Consider the following 11,931-nt stretch of genomic DNA (forward strand, 5'->3'; position numbering starts at 1 on the left):
AACTTCTGGACTTAAAGTCCTCTTACTAATTAAGTACTGTCTGAGCAGGAAAGAGAATAGATGCTTTAAAGGAACATAGGAACTGAATGGCAGATTATATTCCTGCCAGTGGGACACTATAGAGACTAAAATTAGAGACACTATAGAGACTAAAACATCTTACTCCTAATTGCTAAAGGCAGAAATTGCCCATCCCAGAAGAGGCCTACAGCCTGATTTCTAACACTGTAAAATAAATCTTTGGAGTTTACTGAAAAAAGAGGAACAAAGTGTGCCTGGTAGAGGATTTCTGTTTCCAGTAGGTGGTGGGGTAAACTTAGAAATGCTGTGTGTTCACCAGAGAAGTGGCATCAAGTAACCTCACCACAGAGGAAAAGGAGAAAACTCTGTTCCTAGACTGTGAGGATCCCTGCCCATTTCATGCAGAGAAGAATTAAGAGGCTGGACATGGAGAAGAAGAGTTTTGCAAAACAATAGTCAAGGATTCTCTGCAAACACCCTGAATGGGCTGTTGGAGGCTGCGTCCAGACCATAGGCCTGTGACTCATGCCAGGGAGTGCCCTGGCCAGAAATTCAATGCCTGTGAGTAATGTGGCATTCTCCATGTTCTCCCCAGCAAGCCTCACATCCATGTTTTTATTACAGCAGCCTACACTAACCGTATGTACTAGGCCGATGGATTCCCACTGGTTTATTGGATTTATTTTAATACAGAGGCTAAGAGCACCTCAGACTGATACAACAGGTTTTAAGCTTGGTGGCATACTCACCACTCTGAGGAAGACTGTACCTTGGATTCCTGGCCATTGGACCAAAATATTCAGCTCTGATGAATGGAAAAACACTAGGGCTTTTGTATTCTGCTAATTGGGTAGAACAACACAGACATAAGTAGAGTGATTTTAAAGAGCAGAAAGTTTAACAGGCAAGAAAGAAGGAAGAAGGAAGAAGCTTTTCTCTACAGAGAGAGACGGAAGGTGGGGTTGGAGGTGGGAGGGGACTTCAAAGCTGAAAAAGGAAACCCTAAGTGAGGTGGAAACCAGCCAGTTACATGAGGAGGCTGGAGGAGGTGGTGCCTGATTTGTATAGGCTCAGGGGATTGGTTCGACCAGTCTTGTCACTCATGTAGCCCCTAGAAAACCGGCCCTCCCACCCTGGACTTTTAGTATGCAGATGCAGGGTGCCAGGATGTCGTGCATACCTGGGGATATGTGGGGGTGGCCATGTGGCCAGGCACATGTTGGGGCAAGGTCAAGGAGAAGAAAGCAAGAAGCCATGTAGTTTCTGATGGCTGGCATTTGCATATTAAAGTTTGCCTGCCAGACGCTAAGAGCCAGGGCTTTCCTGCTAGACAGGAAACTTTTCTGGAGCTGCTTTAAATGAGACAAAAACGTTCCAAGGACACCAGGTTTTCTCTATCTGCTTAAAATGATTTCTTAATAACTCCTATAACCCTTATGACTCCATATTATTGCAGTGTACTTTGTTTATTTTATACCATATGTAAATTTTCAATTTTTATGTCATTAAATTGCTAAATATTTATCACTATTCCTGTCATGTTTTGTAGCATGCTTGGATAGGTCTTTCCTCAGGTTTATTCTTAGAAGCTATGACTGGCTACAGTGGCTCGTGCTTGTGATCCCAGCACTTTGTGAGGCTCAGGCAGTAGGATTGCTTGAGGTCATGGGTTTGAGACCAGCCTGTGCAACATAGGAAGACCCTGTCTGCACAAAAATTCAAATTAGCTTTATGTGGCAGGTGGTGGTAGGTGCCTCTAGTCACAGTTACTTGGGAGGCTGAAGTGTGAGCACTGCTTGAGCCCAGGAGCTCGAGGCATCAGTAAGCCATGATTACACTGCTGTACTCCAGCATCTGTGACAGAAGTCTCTGTCTCTACAAAAAAGAAAAATACATGATGTATAAAATGAAATTGTCATAAAACTAAGATTGTGTATACAGTGACTGAGCAGTGGCTGAAAGCTCTGAAAAAAAATTCATTGTGTTTTTTAGGTTTTCATATACATTTATTAAAATAATTGGCAGAATAACATCAAGTTAAAGACAGTTGTAACATGGAAACAGACAATTTTGACGTTTATCAGGGATTATCTAGGTAATTATAGTCTTCTTTCTTAATTTTAATTCTGTTGTGTTCATTTTGAATGAAGGAAGTTACCTGATTTACCATATTGTGTGGTTGCTTCTTGAACTAGAGGGATGCAACCTGCAGGGAAAAAGGGAGTTTACTTTTTCTGGAATCATCCTGGGGACACAGCAAGTGCTCTCCAGTGCCATTTCCTGGCCTCATTCATGCCAGGGCTACACTGACCAAAGCATGCAGGGATTGGAAGGCCCATAATTTTCCCTGTTTGTTGAGTTTTACCTCTCTTAAGTGGGAGGCCCTTCCTCGTGTCTTGTCTTAACTTTACAGCCACCAAGGAAGAAGATGATAGACTATTTGTTTTGCAAAGAACTAGAGAAGTCATTGGCTCATCACTTCATTTTATAGCTGAAGAAATCGAGATCCTCAGATGGACAGCAAATTGAAAACATTCAGTCTGCTTCAGAGCAGCTAGTGAAGTCCAAATCTCCCATTCCGTGATCTAGGGGTTTTTGTACTATACAGCTGGTCAACAACACTATCTTGCCCTTCAGTTTTGTACTCAGTAGAAATGGGAGTCAGCTATTTAAAATGATCTGCTTAATGGATGTCTTGGCCTTCCTTATTCTTAAATTGTAACAGTAACATGTTAGAAGATAAATTACTAATTTGAATTATATCACTATGCCTTTAAGTGTATGTTTAATTCCATTAGAAACATATTACTTGATAATTATCAAGGAGTGCTGTCCAATAGGTTAGCCACAAACATAATGTTCAGTTTTCTAGTAGCCTCATTGGAAACAGTAAAAAGAAATAGGTAAAATTAGTTGTAATAACATACTTAATCCAATACATCCAAAATATTATTTCAACATGTGTTCAATATAAAAATACAAATGAGATAATCCCCTTTTTTTGCACAAATTTTGAAATCTCATGTGTTTTTTACATTTAAGGCAGATCTCAGTTCACACGGAGTGTCACCTTTCCAGTGTCAATAGCCCCATGTAGCTGGAGAGTCCTGTATAGGACAGCATTCGAAAAATACAGATAAGTAGATGGAAAAATGTCTAAGGTAATGCCTACCAGGGACAAACACTATCAGTGTTATCGTCTGCTTCTGCCAGCCTTTTTCCCTTTGGGCATACTTTTTTGGTGGGTGTTAAACATGGTCGACATTGTACCCTGGGTTCAGATTTGCACTCTGCTGTGTGTTTAAATTTTATCCATAGTTGGTTTGAGGCCCACTCGACTAATGGAAGAAAGAATCAGTAAACCTCATTTTAGTCCTGGGTATGCTGTTATGTAGTCACTTATTCAGCAATATTGGCGTTTGTTCTTTATCTTCAAAAGAGAGGCATTGAAGTACATGATCTTTGATTCTTTAAAAGTTATTGTTTTGAATCTGAAGTCATCTTTAACCAAAGTCCAATAAAGAACTGTCTTCCTTAGCACGTAGAGAGTAGGAAGAGACACCTGTGTTTTGTGACTTAAACTGTACTCTTAGATTTCTATTTCCTCCAACATTTTATGATGAACCTTTTGAAATATATAGAAAAGTCGAATCAATCCTAGCAAACATTTATAAACCTCCCACCCAGATTCCACTATATGCTTCATTACTTTTACCTGTTTATCCACACATCCATCTTACTTTTTTGTGTATTTCAAAGGAAATTGCAGACACCCATGCTTTATTTACCCTAAGTATACTCTTTACTTTTGAAAAAGAGTCCTGGGCTCTAACACACCTGACCATGATTCTATGTCCTCATTTGACATGTTATTTTTTTAATTGCTGAAGAGTCTTTAGAAATAAAGCTAAATGAATATGAGAGAGAAATAAAAGAGCAAGTTCACGCAGAATGTGTCAAAATGTAAGCTTTACCTTGTTATTGTTAATAAGTGACATTTTTGTTTGTCTTCTCAAGTCATAATCTTAGGTATATCAAAAAATATCTAGAACTTTTAATAAAGAATGGGATACTGTACTGTCGTGCACATTACTTGTATTTCTGTTGACGTTTATTCCTTTTGAGTGAGTCCTACAAATACAGTGAGTGAGATAAAACCTAAGATGAAATAAATGTAATATACTTGGACAGAGCATTAATGTTGAGCCTGGATGTGAAGAGAGTATTTGTTACTCTTCTTAGAGTGTAATAGTTAAAATTTTTAATTTTTTGTGATCAATATGCAGTTGAAGTTTTGTAAAGATGCTGATAGCAAAAATTCAAATGAAAGCAAAAAGAAAGTATGAGAAGAAATTAGCTGTGTTCTGGAACAATTTTGAGAAGGATTGTCAATCAGAGTCTGAAGCCATCATTTTTTTAGAAAAAGAGTATCCTCGAGAGAATTCAAAAGCACAAAGCAGCAAGAGGTGGTATTTACAAATATTTTACTGTGTAGCTATTTCCTGAAGCTATTAGTAGGTTGGCTCAAGATCCAGGAATGAGATGATACAATTGAGGTAACAAGGCCCTAGGAGAGCAATAGGAACTGGGGTCAAGAGTGCAAAGAAAAAGAAGGGTGGACCTTGAAATATATACACAGATTTGCTTCCTCTGGGACAAGTGGAAAGGAAGAATGTCAGAGGTCAACAGGCAAGTTGGGATTATGAGAAACACACCCTAAGCAAGCTCCAGCTTCTTAGGCAGGTTAGAGAGTTAGAGCATGGGTTTTAGGAGCAGCTCAGAGGTGGAGAGTAGCTCATGTGAGTAATGGAAGAACAGATCTTTAAGGCACAGATGACTGATCACCTGTATTGAGGGCCAAGCTCAAGTTGGGGGAAATTAAGAGAGACCAAACCATGTGCTTGTAGGTGAGTTTATTTTATATTTTTATTTTTTAGCTCTGGGGAGGAATTATAAGTGTCTCTCTCTTCTGCACCTTTCAATGAGGGTGGAAAGATGGAGATATTTAAGGACTGGAGCTTTGCAGAGCCTAACTTATTTGATGTGAGAATGGCAGCCTATTTAACTGAAGATTCTGGCCTTAACTTGCACAGTGAAGGGAAGCAGAGGAGAGGGCAAGTGGCTTCTAACCCAGGGAGAACGTGAGGGTTGAATAGCGGTCCCAGGGATTAGGCACTAGATCTGGAGAGACTGGCAGGTGGAATTATAACAATTGTCAAAGAATATGGAATTGCAGGATTATGTTTCAGGTGGAAACTGGAAACCAAATGCATTGTGCTGCCTTTGGACGGAGCCATGGAAAGGAGCAAAGTTCAAGATTTCTGAGTTAAAGGAGTCACCAGGGCTACAAAGGTCATCCATGTGGCTGTTTGATCTGGTCATCCGGGAAGTAACTGGACAAGAGAAGGTGAGAATGAGGGTGGCAGGGAGTCTATGTCGGCAAATGGGATTGAATATATTTTTTAAGAAATCATATTCTGTTTCTAAGGGTATATCTTAGATCACACTGGATTTACAGCAGTATTTTTGGCCTACATCAAGAACTGCTGCTGCCAGACGTTAAAAGTAGCAAGGTTTCACCCTAGCATCAAGTCTTGCTTCAGGCTTCTCAATGAGATCTAGTTGTTTAATGCTAATGGCACACCTTCTACAATTTTGTGTAGCATTCCTGGGAATTGGGCTTGCTCCAGCTATAAAAATGTATGTTGGATTATTTCAGTTACCTTGTGACAATATGACCGTTGATTTTGTGTGATTGAGCCTTATAGGATCGAGGCAGGGTTTTAGTAGACTTTTTATCTATGGCTTTAATACTGAGGGACTTTGAAGTTTACAGACTGTTGGGTTAAGTGCCCTCAAGTATACTTGTGCCACACATAAGCTCCTGCACTGATATTGGGCTTTCTAGAAAGATAACTGAGAAACTCATTCTGATTCTCAGGAGACAAGTTGAACTAAAAGATGACTACGTCATTAATACTAATTGACTAATTCAAAGTGAAAGAATAATTATTGTTTTTTGAAATAGATTTTAAGCACTATATGAAATTTTAGTGATAATTTATCCTAAGTCATCCCTTAGAGACATTTGGATTTCTATTTGTATGGCTAAGATGATGATGGCTGAAGTTAATTTAGTAATGTTTATTTTCAATCAATGTCACATAGAAAAACGAAGATAATGCTCTGGGTCTTGAAGTCCTGCTTCAAACCAATCTCTGTGTTTAATTGCTTGTTTGCCTTGGGCAAGTTCTGCAACTGCATGTTCCTAAGCTGAAAACTCTAGAAGGTTTTCCACATTATAGCGTTGTTGATGGTATTCAATGAGCTAACTGACATGCTTAGCTCATAGCAGGTGGCCAACACTATTGTTGTCTATATCAGCCTGTTCATTCTTTCCATCAGCAGCAGGTAAAAATTCTGTCACTACATTTTTGTCTTACAGATTAAAACAAAATGAGAGGCATTTTTCACATGAAGTTGCTTCTTTACTTTTCATTTGTGTGCTCTTCATTCATTGGAAGCTAGAACTTTAGGTACTTACAACATATTTTATATATAAAATTTATTTTTGCAACTTTGACTTACGTGAGAACATTGTAGGATTTCATACTCAAATATGAGATACAGTATATTAGAAAAATGGAGGCACTTCACATGTTCAGATATTTTTCTTTCTCTCTTACAAGGTAGAGTGTTATTCTGTCACCCAGGCTAGAGTGTACTGGTGGGATCTTAGCTCACTGCAACCCCCAAATTCTGGCTTCAAGTGATTCTTGTGTCTCATTCTCCCAAGTAGCTTGGATTACAATCATGTGTCACCATGCCAGGTAATTTTTATATTCCTTCCCCTGCTCCAACCCCAGAGATGAAGTCTCACTGTGTCACCCAGGCTGGAGTGTTATAGCATGGTCTAAGCTCACTGCAAACCGCGTTTTGGTTTCAAGTGCTTCTCCTGATTCAGCCTCCCAAGTAGCTGAGATGACAGGTGCCTGGAACCATGCCCAGCTAATTTTTGTATTTTTAGAAGAGATGAGATTTCACCATCTTGTCCAGGATGCTTTTGAATTTCTGACTTCAAGTGATCTGCCTGCCTCAGCCTCTCAAAGTGCAGGAAATACAGGCACAAGCCACCATGCCCAGCTACCTTTTCAGTACAGATAGGGCTTTGCCATGTTGCCCAGGCTCATCTCGAACTCCTGAGCTCAGCCAATTCTCCCTCTTGAGATTCTAAAATCACAGGGATTACACGCATTGGCCACCATGCCTAGCCATTTTTAACTTACCTTTTCATATTTAACAAATACATATTGCTATAATGTGTGATTGTTGTTGGGTTCTTGGTTGTCTCTGGAAAATGTGGTGATAATCTTGGACTTGCTTCATGGGATATGGTCTATAGGCTTCCACTGCCTCAAGTCCAGGGCAGAAGATAATTTTTGTTAGTGTAGCTAGAGCCTTATTGCAGACATTCAGACATCCCTTTAGTGACCTTCATTAAATTGTGACACTATGCCTAAAGGAGCATGCCAGATTTTAGTTTTGCAGCACTGTAAAGTCATTATTCAATTGTAAATATTTCTCTTTAAATTCCAGGTTGAGTCGAAGCCCAGTCTTGCCAATAACAAAACAAAACTTTATGCTGAATGAAAAATGGGTGATTATTCACTACTTAAAGAAGAGAAACTGGAGTTTCTGGCACAAAATAAATTATTTAAACAATTGGGAGAGAGTAGAAATGAAAACTTGCATCTCCTAAACCATATATGTTTTTTCCTGATTTGCATGTTTTAGTAATTTATATTAAGGCAGTATTATAAAACTATGCTTTGTACTTGAAAGTTTATAAAAATTGGTACTTGATACCACCTGTAGGTGGGATCAAGGCATCTCTTGACCTCTGCTTGCTGATAGGGTTTGGCCAGTGAGGACAACAGCCTCCACACACACTGGCCCAAGACTTATCATTGTACCTCAAAGCCAAGCGAGGTCGTAGTGCCTGTGATGACGTCTTCCCAGTGCTCTGTTCCACCTCTCTCTCTCCAGTGCTGAGAATTTCTCCCTTCTCTGATTCTCCGGGCACAAGGAATGTTAATAGACTGGCCCTGTTACTGCCTCATGGAACTTCATCATCATTTGTGGGCATGCTGCATAAGTCACCCTTTATTAAAGAACTCTTAGATGACTTTGACTGTGAGAGCCATGTGCTTTCTGCCTGGATCCCAACAGCTGCTGACACATGTACAGATTGTTTTGGATTTTGGGGACATCATCAACAGGTAGGCCAGATAGAGAGCTCCTTCTATGCATGGTAGAGGGAAGAAACAGCCTCTTAGGTTAATTTGAGGATTTGAAAGAGTTCTTTTACTTGGCATATGACTCCAGGAGTAATAATGTTTGCATTAAAATGCACTAAATTCTTTTGTTCTGAAATGTGAGTGTCGGAATTACTCTGAGCTCATTAAATAGGATTAATATTTACTGCATGAATACCAGGAAAAGAAACAACAATGTAAAACCACCTTAAATGTTTTTGTTAAATGAATGAAGAAAACTTAAGGTTGATAATAACTAAGATTTCTTTTGACCTTCTCAGGTCTAGCTCAGCTGGCTCATGAAATTGTGATATTTCAGAACGAACTGCAGAAAGCAGGAAATGCTATCATAGCTGAGCATGAGGAGTTTGAAAACCACAGGCCAGCTCTGCAAAACAACTGCAAGATGAAGTGAATGTTGCCCCTTGCCAGTTCCAGTATGATACCAGTATACTTTGTCAATATGTAAACTTGGGCCTAGTCACACCTGTGTAAATCAGAATGATTTCATTATCAAACATTACTCCCCCAAATATAATAAAGGAATTATTTGTCATCTTTGAAAAAATTCTCTGGTGATAATATGATCTTATATTCATAATAGTAATAACATGGAGAAGAAAGCAAACACACCTAAAAGTAAAATTTTTGGAGTGCCTAATTGTACCCACTATTATCTCTTGATCCTGAGGATTACAGATACTCATGGTATCTTCTGCGCACATGCCCCAGAATTTTTTGATATGACTGAAAAAGATGGGGAAATCTGGGAAACACACCCTGTTTGTCTTCCATTTGCAATTTTTTTAAATATGGACCCTGTCGTTTACTGACATAAATCTCTTGACTAAGAGTATAAACAGGATAAGAAAAATTTTTCTTTTGAAGCAAGCTGTGATTTATTTTACAATAATTTCTTTTTTTATTCTGAATCTTTTAAGATTGAGCATTCTGCATGGCTGAAGGCCCAGATACTACTAGATTACAAAGCTTCCGTAAAAAAGTTAACTATTCAGGTGGCCGATTTAAAATTGCAACTGAAGCAAACTCAGACAGATTAGAGACATTTTAAACCTGTGAATATTTTTGTGTATATAAAGCTTCTGATGCTTATGAAAATATAATGATCCTAATTTATTTAACATTAAGTAATTATTATGTTAGGGGAAAAGCCACAGAAATATATGTCATCTTAGAAGTAAATCTCCCTCTCTACTTTGGTAATACTATCTGGATCATTAGCAAAAGTGACTTGCTTCCTAGGTGCCTAGTGGCTTGGGAGAGCCTCATGTCCCAAATGGGAAAGGTGTGGTGGTGACATAGAAGTCTCCAAGTTTATTTTAGTATTTTCTTTTCTATTTGTTACACCAACATTAACATCAGTTCAGTAGTTTTACGGATTCCTTGATAGATATATGTGTACACAGGAGGAGCAGAGTGATTTAGCAAAGAGAACATTGCCCTCAGAATCAGAGAACTGTTCTTCTTTTGGACCCCAGTTTTGAAGTTAGTTGTTTGATCTTGGACAAGTTACCTTAACTTCCTTGGGCCTCAATTTCCTCATTTGTAATGGGAAAAATAATACCTATTGAGCCATGATGAAAATGATGGAATGAGAATGGTTTCAGTCCAGTGCCTGGGACATAAGAAAACACTCCATAAATGGTGATTGGTATGATTTTGTTACTGTGTCTTCACTGTGGATATATCTCTGCCCCTTCCTACTTCATAAGAAGGATATTGAAGCTGAGATGTGTTCTTTTTCAGTTGCTTTGCAGCTCAAAGAAAGCATGTATGTGTTACCAGTTCAACTGGTTTCTCATACTTGTTCTGAGCCTTCCTCATTCCCATTTGCACTCTTTGCTCATCAGTCCCTTGCTCTCTTCTTCCAGCGAATGACTTATTGTGATCTCTTTATACATTTCTACTTATTTCTTTTCTTCATTTTTTTCAGTTGTGTTTGTGAAACTTCTCACAGCTGAAACCATAGTCTCGTGTTAATAAAAATGGTTGAATGGGGATAGAACTTTTGCATGTGCATGCATTGCTGAGGGCAAGCATCTTTCTCATAGCAACATAGGAAGGCATTGCAGGAGAGTGGGACATATGCCCTGGGTTTGCCTTGGGAAAGTCTAGTAGCTCTTGGACCTGCTAACTGTGTGACCTCAGTAAGCTTTAGATCTCCATCTATAAAGTTGGAGCTGTGAGCGTTCCTTGACCACGGTGTTTTTGGGAATGTAGATTCTTACTTCCTTGCCTGAAACTCAGGCCATATGTTGTGGATTTCACAGCATACAAAATCCACAGCATGCAAGTTCTGAGGCCCGTGCTGCAGTGAAATGCATTAATTATTTTCCACTCAACTGTATGAATATTCATGCTGGGATAAATACAGATAATAAATGGGTTCACAACAGTTAACGTCAAACTTCTTAACCAAATGAGTTTAAGTCTAGCTAGCTTGTTCCACCAAATAAGTTATGAATAAATTTTTGGTTTTCAGAGCTTTTGGGATGTAAAAATTGTGCATAATGGATTCTGAAATTATGCCATGTTACAAAAGACATATGAAGCTGTAGCTGGTACAATAAGCCCTCAATAAATGTTAGTGGTTATTACTACCATGGCTTCAGAAACTGTTTAATGTGCAAGTTTGTCCTTATTATTGTTCTCTTCAATTTTTCAAAAAAATATTCTCAAGTATATGAATTTTCTTCTCTCCTTGTCCACTCACTTCTGAAATTAGCTTTTTGTACTCTGTAGCCCTAGAGAATAAAGTTTACTGCAATCCCAAGCAATCTCTGATTGATCATTCTGTCTGTGGATTACTAAGTGGCAATATGGTGCCTTGCAATGGTGCTATACATCAGGATTTCTTGAACAATTCTTTTAAACAGAAAAGAGTTCTAGCAGGTATGGTTACATCAAGCATTCCAAATTATCCAAATGGAGGTGTAGAGGGTAGTTCTTCCAATTCTGACCTTGAGTTTGTAGTTAATACTAAGCAAGAGGCCAGACACTTTTAAAAGGCTTTCAGAAGGTGCCATCAGATAGTCTTTAACATCTCTGCCAAAAGCCCACTACCAGCAAAGAGCTCACCATCTCTGCACTTGCTGAAATCTTTCAAAACCATTACTTCCAGTTCTCCAGAAAGACGTATTTGCAGAGAACAGAGTTGTCTGTGAGCAGCTTCAGAGAAAACACTTAAAAAATAAAGGAATGACATCTTGGAAGCACTCACAGGCAGTGCAGCCTCAAGGCTACACAGAGGCAGTTCTTCCAGACAACTCTTCTCCACATCCTTTCCAAAAGCAAAAAGAAGCCTTAAAAGTGAAATGTATCTGAAAGATTAGCCACCTGGACAAAGCTTTATGTGCTGCTCTGGAGTTGGGGAATTACCCTCTCCCGCCCCCACCCATGATACAGGGTTGCTGTAAGGGTCAGAGGGAAAGACTGGCAAGGTCTAATGTTTTCTTAACACACAGAGGTGTTTAGGTACTAGTAGCTGCCTTTCCTTTGCTGCCTGTTGCGTTCATGTATTTTATTGTTGCCACTACAATTAACTTAGGTGCTTGAATCATTAGTTTTGTGGATC

General features: G+C 39.0%; 1 pseudogene; it reads left to right on the forward strand.

Annotated features, from left to right (window-relative positions):
• The first annotated feature begins 4,323 nt into the window (after positions 1-4,323).
• LOC116464633 (centriole and centriolar satellite protein OFD1-like) lies at positions 4,324-11,689 on the forward strand (annotated as a pseudogene).
• The last annotated feature ends 242 nt before the right edge of the window (positions 11,690-11,931 follow it).

This window comes from Hylobates moloch, unplaced genomic scaffold (assembly GCF_009828535.3).
Source record: "Hylobates moloch isolate HMO894 unplaced genomic scaffold, HMol_V3 SCAFFOLD_1138, whole genome shotgun sequence".
Lineage (NCBI taxonomy): Eukaryota > Metazoa > Chordata > Mammalia > Primates > Hylobatidae > Hylobates > Hylobates moloch.